Source organism: Pteropus alecto, unplaced genomic scaffold (assembly GCF_000325575.1).
Source record: "Pteropus alecto unplaced genomic scaffold, ASM32557v1 scaffold129, whole genome shotgun sequence".
Classification (NCBI taxonomy): domain Eukaryota; kingdom Metazoa; phylum Chordata; class Mammalia; order Chiroptera; family Pteropodidae; genus Pteropus; species Pteropus alecto.
The window spans coordinates 1,353,926-1,361,435 of NW_006442597.1; the positions used below are offsets into that span (position 1 = coordinate 1,353,926).

At 36.3% G+C, this 7,510-nt stretch overlaps 1 long non-coding RNA gene across 2 annotated transcripts in view; it reads left to right on the forward strand.

Annotated features, from left to right (window-relative positions):
• Positions 1 to 3,517: 3,517 nt before the first annotated feature.
• LOC107196455 overlaps positions 3,518 to 7,510 on the forward strand; it is a 26,477-nt gene continuing 22,484 nt past the window's right edge. For both annotated transcript variants that reach the window (XR_003043417.1, XR_003043416.1), the window contains exons 1-2: positions 3,518 to 6,124; positions 6,894 to 6,957. This is a non-coding gene — a long non-coding RNA (uncharacterized LOC107196455). The remainder of the gene's footprint in view (positions 6,125 to 6,893; positions 6,958 to 7,510) is intronic.

The following is a 7,510-nucleotide window of genomic DNA, read 5'->3' on the forward strand; positions in this document are numbered from 1 at the left end:
TAAGTTCTTGACCATTACTACTTCAGGTATTTCTTCTGTTTCATTCTCTTTGTTCTCCTTCTGGTATTCCAAATATGAGTACATTATTCCCTGTAAAGATCTTGGCAATTCTGTTCTACATTTTAATTTTTCTCCCTTTGCATTCTTACTTTGGAAAACAAGAACTTAAGGCATTAAACAAGAATTTAATGCATAGTATAATGAATACAGACAATAATACTGCAGTATAATAATGAAATGTAATAAATATCACTACAAAAGCAATCACAATATACAAATGTATCAGAGTAACACATTGTACACCTCACTTTTATACAATGATATATATATATTTATATACATATATAAATATATATATATTACGTTCAATTAAAAAAATAACTGAATAATATGTTAAGTGGCCTAATGGAAAAGGTAGATAGCATGGGAAAAAAGGGTGGGTAATGTAAGCAGAGAAATGGAAACTCTAAGAAAGAATTAAAAAGGAATGCTAGAAAAACCTGCAACAAATGAATAATGCCTTCAATAAGTTTAACAGTAAACATAAAGTGGCTGAAGAAAGAATCAATGAGTTTGACGATATCTCAATAGAAATTTCCCAAATAAGAATGCAAAGGGAGAAAATTAAAAAATGCAGAACAGAATTGCCAAGATCTTTACAGGGAATAATGTACTCATATTTGGAATACCAGAAGGAGAACAAAGAGAATGAAACAGAAGAAATACCTGAAGTAGTAATGGTCAAGAACTTAATGTTATAAACCAAATGACAGATCCAAAAAGCTCATAGAGCACCATGAAGAATAAACACACACTCAAAAACACACAGACACACACCTAGGCATATTATATTCAAACAGTAGAAAATAAATACAGAGAAAATCTTGAAGGAAGTCAGAGAAAAAACAATAACGCCTACCTACAGAGGAACAAGGGTAAGAATTACAGCAGACATCCCCAGAAACCTAGTAAGCAAAAAGTGAGTGGAGTAAAATCTTTAAAGTGTTGAAAGAAAAAATTCCACCAATACAGAATTCTATATCCAGTGAAATTATCCTTCAAAAATTAAGGAGAAAACAAAATTGAATATCCTTCAAAATTGAAGGAAACAATATTGTGATAATTCATTGCCAGCAGACCTGACTTGCAGGAAATGTTAAAAGAAGTTCTTCAAGCAGAAAAAAATAATATAGGTCAGAAACTTGGATCTATATAAAGGAAGAGCATCAAAGAATAAATAAAAGTAAAATAAGTCTTTTAACTTTTTAATTTTTAACTGATCTAAAGACAACTGTTTAAAGCAATAAAATTAACAATGTATTGGTAATTATACCAAATGGATAAATGAAATATGTGAGTAATAAACAAGAGACAGAAGGATGACTTTGGAATACTCTGAGATACAGTTCCTGTACTACATGCTAAGTGGTATAGTGTGATTTGGAAGTGGACTTAATTTTTTAAAAATTTACTTTGCAAACTCTAGGGCAATTACAATTTTTCTTTAAAAAAGAGATGTATGGTTGATAAACTAAGAGAAAAGTGTAATCTTATAAAATTCCCATTTAAAACCAGAGAAAGCAGAAAAAGGTACAAAGGAAACAAAGAACAAAAGTAACAATTAGAAGTCAGTAACAAATATGGCAGCTATTAATCCATCAGTATCAATACTCGCTTTAAATGTAAATGGTCTAATCATACCAATCAAAAACAGAGGTAGGTAGGATGCATTAAAAAAAAAAAGACCAAATTATATTTTGTCTACAAGAAACTGACTTTAAATGTAAATTTTCAAGTAGGTTAAAAATAGATAGATGGAAAAAGGTAAACTATGCTAACTCTAATCAAAAGAAAGCTGGAGTAGCTACATTAATTTCAGACAATACATACCTAAGAACAAGGAAAACAATCAGGAGTAAATAGTGGTATTAAATAAGAATAAAGGGACAATATTTTGAGAAGACGTAACAGTCTGAAACATGTATGTGCCTAACAACAGAACATCAAAATACATGAGGCAAGAGCTGATAGAACTGAAAGGAAAATTAGATACTATTTTAATTATAATTGTTTGTCATCCTTTCAGTAATCAATACACCAATCGAATAGAAAATCAGTGAGGCTGTAGTTGACCTGAACATCACCATCAATAAACTGGATCTAATCAGATTTATAGAATTCTTCAATAACAGCAGAATACACGTTCTTCTTAAGCTCACATGGAACATTGATCAAAATAGACCGCATTGTGGACAGAAAGCACACCCAAACAAATTTAAAAAGGTAGAAATCATTGTATACAAAGTTTGTTCTTAGACCATAATGAAATTAATTAGAAATCAATATCAGAAAGACAACTGTAAAATCTGAAAACATTTGGAGATTAAATGGCATACTTCCAAATAACCCATAGTTCAAAAAAGAACTTTTAAGAGAAATTTTAAAATAGTTTGAATTAAATAAAAATGCAGCTTATCAAAATTTGTACTACTAAAGAACTGCTTAGAGGAAAATATCTAGCACTAAATGCATGTATTAGAAAAGAAGGAAGATCTAAAATCAATAATATGAACTTTCCCTTGAGTAAACTAGAGAAAGAACAAATTATACCTAAAGCAAGCAGAAGGAAAGAAATAATAAAAATTAAAGCACAGATCGATAAAATTGAAAACAGAAAAGCAATAGAGACAATTAAAAAAATTCAAAAGCTGTTTTTTTGAGAAAAAAAATCAATAAAATTGATAAAAGCCTAGCAAGGCTAATGAAGAAAACATGGAGAAGATATGAGCTACCAATACAACAATGAAAAAATGGCATCACTACTCATTATATAGATATTAAAAGGATAATAACAATACTAAGATCATTCCTATACCCAAAAATAATATCTTGGATGAAATGCAGCTATCACTCCAAAGGTACAAACTAAAAAAAAAACACTCAAGGAGACATCAATAACCTAAATAGTACCATTTATTAAAGAAATAAATCAATATTTTAAAACCTTATGAAAAATAAAGTGCTATGTCTAGATGGTTTCACTGGTGAATTCTAATGACCCATGTAATGAAAAAAATATTAATTTCCACAATCTCTTTCAGGAAATATAAGTAGAAGGAACACTTCATAACTCATTTTATGAGACTATCGTTACCCTAATGTCAAAGTAATAAAGAAATAGTGCATTATTTAATATATTATGTCATATCTTAATGTGGTGTGGCTGCCTTTCAAAGCATAGCAAAAATACCAAAAGCCAAATAGTTAAAGACTGATAAATATAATTTTTGTAAAAACTTAAATCTTCTATTTGACCAAAAACAACATTGAAAAGCAACTAATAATGTCCAAAAACAAATATCAAACATTTACATGAGGAAAGGCTAATTTATAAAGTGTATTGTACATTAAAGAGAAAAATGATTGTTATGGATTGAATCATGTCCCCCCAAAAATACATATTGAAGTTCTAGTTCCTTTTACCTCAGAATTTGACCTTATTTGGAAAGACGGTCATTCCAGATGCAATTAATTAAGATGAGATTATATCGAGTAGGTTGGGCCCTTAATTCAATATGACTGGAATCTGTACAGAAGATGGCCACATGAAGACACATAGAGAGGATGCCATGTAAATGAAGAAGGCAGAAGCTGGAGTTATGTAGCTGTAAGCCAAGGAACACCAAAGATTGCCAGCAACCACCAGAAACTAGAAAAAGGCAAGGAATATTCCCCCTAATGTTTTCAAAGGGAGCATAGCCCTGGTGACATCTTGATTTTGAACATCTAGCCATCCAGTATTTGGTACTTTGTTATAGGAAAGAGATAGAATGATTAAATATCCAATGGAAATATCTAGATGTGAATAGTCAGTAATGATGATCTATCAAAGATAGATGATATGGAATAAGGATGAGAGAATTGGAACTTTCTTGTAATGTGACAAAGACTCACCTTGATCAAACTTTAGTCAGGCTCCTCTGAGCCTTTTTATTGACTAGGGCTTGAACTTAGCATCCCATATCCATCTCATCCTTGATGGGCTTGAATAGCCCAGTTTTAGCAAGAATTCTCCAAAATCAGTTTAGAGAGGATCCTCATCCTTGACCTTCATTCCTCACCTTTGACATCTAAGTCCTTGGCTTGTCTTTAACAAGAATCCTATTAAGCCAGTTTAGCAAGAGTCTCTCTACACTTGAAGTCTCCTTGTAGTAGTTTGCCATCCATTTATTCTTACTCTGCTCATTAACTATAAATCTCCAGCTTTCTTTGCTGTATTTGGAGTTGAGATTGCTCTCTTCCCCTTATTGCAGTAATCTTTAATAAACTCTTACCATTTTTAACAAGTGCCAGAATGATTTTTTTCTTAAATAAATGCTAGTGGGAGCATATATCAGCAAAGTCCTTTTGAAAATGTTAACATCCATCAAATTTTACACATCTATTTTAACTAAGCAATTCTATATTTTGGCACTGGTATCACAGAAATAACAAATATGCAAAGAAGTATGGACACAAATATTCACTGCACATTATAATAAAAACTGGAAACAGAATAAACATCTGTTGCAAGGAAAGAGCCACCCTTAAACGCGTGTCTTTCTACAATGCCAGGTTGAGTGGAACCTTCTCAGATAAACCAATCAGGTATCTACACAGGTTAACAACACATAGAGAGGGGAAGTAGAGTCTTACACAACAGAGTAAAGGGATGAAAGTCCTTAGCAGTCTCCCAAATGAGCTCTGTTGGCTGGCAGAGCAGATGGTTTCGTAGGTTCCAAGCCAGCGGCAACAGCAGGCAAAAGGTCAGCATCTTCAGCTCTCAGCATACCTGTTTGTGATGCTCTTGAGTCAGTCTTGAGTACCATCTGTCTGAGGTGTTCAACTTATATGGTCATTATGGGGCAAAATCCTTATGCTTGCGACTCCTGCAGTCTAGGCTAATCCAGTGCAGTCGTGGCTGTGGTCTCTGTGGTTTTGGGCAGTCCAGGCAGACCCTAAGGGCGTTCCCATTATGTGCCAGTTGACGTTACTGTCATGGCTCCTATGGAATCCATTTTATAAAGATCCCAAAGTTCTCAGTTCTTATGCTCTATAAAACATCCATCTAAAAGGTATTAATAATATACCCCTCTAATGCAACATCATACAGCCAAGAAAAAACATGATGTAATTCTAAATATTCTGACCTGATACTATGATTATACTGTATTAAGGGTCAAAACAAGTTGTAAATAAGTAGAAACAGCTCTTTTTAAAAAATGTATTTGTGTAGTGGTCTGCACTGAATAAAGTCAAGGTTAAGCACCCGCAAACACTGGTTACATTTGGTAAGTTGATAAAGCTCGGGAAATTGCTACAATTATCCCATCAAGCACTACTCTTTGGTTTAAACTGACCGTGTTTACTCTGAAACAACCGACTTCTCACCATCCCAAGGCGCGGAGATCGCCGGGAAATGTAGTCCTTTTTCCTCGCGCAGCACTCTAGGTCTGTATGGGCTCTCTCTGCGCATGTGCAACCTGAGCCCGGCTTCTCCGTCCGTCCTCGCTGGGGAGACGCGCCCCAAGCGTCTGGGTGTACGCGAGTGCGGGGCCTGCGCACGGCGCCGGGACCTTGAGCGGCGCAGGCACGTTGCTCAGAGTGGTGTCCTTGTGCCGGCGGCAGGAGCGGCAGTTCTCGGGAAACGGCCCAGCTTAGGCGGGGCCCATAGTGCCCGCCTCCGGCCGGTTTCGATCTCGGCCGGTGAAGGCCGGGGGGATGATCTCCGCGCTGGCCTCGCGGTCTCGGGGGCCAGGCGCTCGGAGCGTGTGGGAATTGGTGCGCCGAGCCCCGCCTGCAGCCGGACTCGGGTAAAGCCCTCGCCGGCCGCGGGAGGGGAAAGCGCATTCGTTGACGGCGAGCGTGCCAGAAAGTGCGGGCGGTAGGTCTGCGGTGGAGCCCGACCTCTGGAGGCGGAAAAGCCCAGTACATTTTCTCGTCACCTGCAACCCAAACCGAGAGAAATAACCTGGATGCGAGTCAGGGCCCCGCGTCTGAAAATGAAGATGTTAATAACGTCCACTTAAAGGCGTGGATCCGAGAGTTGGATACATCATTTGTAAAGCAGTTAGCAAAGTGCCAGGTACTAACCACGGAGTATTAACTGCTACTGTATTTAGAAGGCTGTTTGTCTTTTTTACTGGGTGATTTACCTAAGCGTCACATCATTTTGTGAGGTCGGTATAACCATCTGCATTAAATATGCACAAAACAAAACAAATCCGAATCTCAGGTCGCTGAGGTGATACTGAGCTTAAGAAGGTCGGTGACTTCCAGGATCACCCAGATTCTGACAGCCAGGAGACAGTATGTTCACACAGTTAAACCATCAAGAGCAACTTATCAAGAGTTCTTTTGAGAAACTACAACCCACTTAAAGAGAATAAATTAAAAAAAAAAAAAAAAATCCTTGCCCTAAAGCACCTCATCCCTTTTACTGGCCTTTCTGTGGATTCTCTAACTCAAGGGGTAAACAACATTGCTAGGAAAATAAAGGATGTGGCCTGTGTCCTTCTACTATGTTAATTTTAATGAAATAATAGTGTCATCTTTTGGTGTATTTTAATCATCTGTTGTTAGCTTTTTGTTTGTATTGTTCAAAGCAAATCAATCTTTACCTAATGAGAATTGGTAGTTGTGAGCCCATGATCATTTCAAAGTTGCATATGGACTTGTAAGTGCTGCTTCTACAAGGTCCTTCCCTTGCTTTTTCAAGGGCCAAAGGGCCCTATTCCTATAGGGAGGCTGCTGCCCAGCTGGGCTGCTGAGATTATTGGTAGATGAACGTGGGAACTGTAAGGCAGGCCAGGTCTCCTGACCCCCATTTGCTTTCTGTCCCCACTCCCTGACAGCTGAACCTTCCTTCACAGTCCTCCACACTCTCTCAAAAGCCTACAGAAAATGAACACACCTCAGGTGAGCTCTTTTTTTTCATCCCATACTGTGTGTTAATGGATTTACCTCTTGATTTTAGATTGCTCTCAGCTTCTGTTATCAATGCAAGTTATTCTCCTTTTATAACCAGTTTAATAAGATTTTATTTGAGTCATGAATGTACATTCATCCTTTATCAATGCAAGTTATTCTCCTTTTATAACCAGTTTAATAAGATTTTATTTGAGTCATGAATGTACATTGAATTATATTGCATACTTCTCTGTATCTGTTGGAGTAAAAGTATAGCTTATTTTCTGTAATCTACAAATATTAGCGGTAGCTTAAATGGATTTTTAAATGTTAACTCATTCTCGAATTCTTGTATAGACTCTACTTGCTAATGAGTATTTTGTGTTTTCACACTTGTTCTGACATCTTTTTGCTAATATTATATTTGAATTTTTATTCCTGTATTCACAAACTAGACGAGCCTTTAATTTTATTTTATTGTGTTCCTGACCAATTATGGTATCATGGTTATACTAGTCTCACTGGGAGCACTTTCCTGCTCTTTCCTTCTTTTATTTAAAAA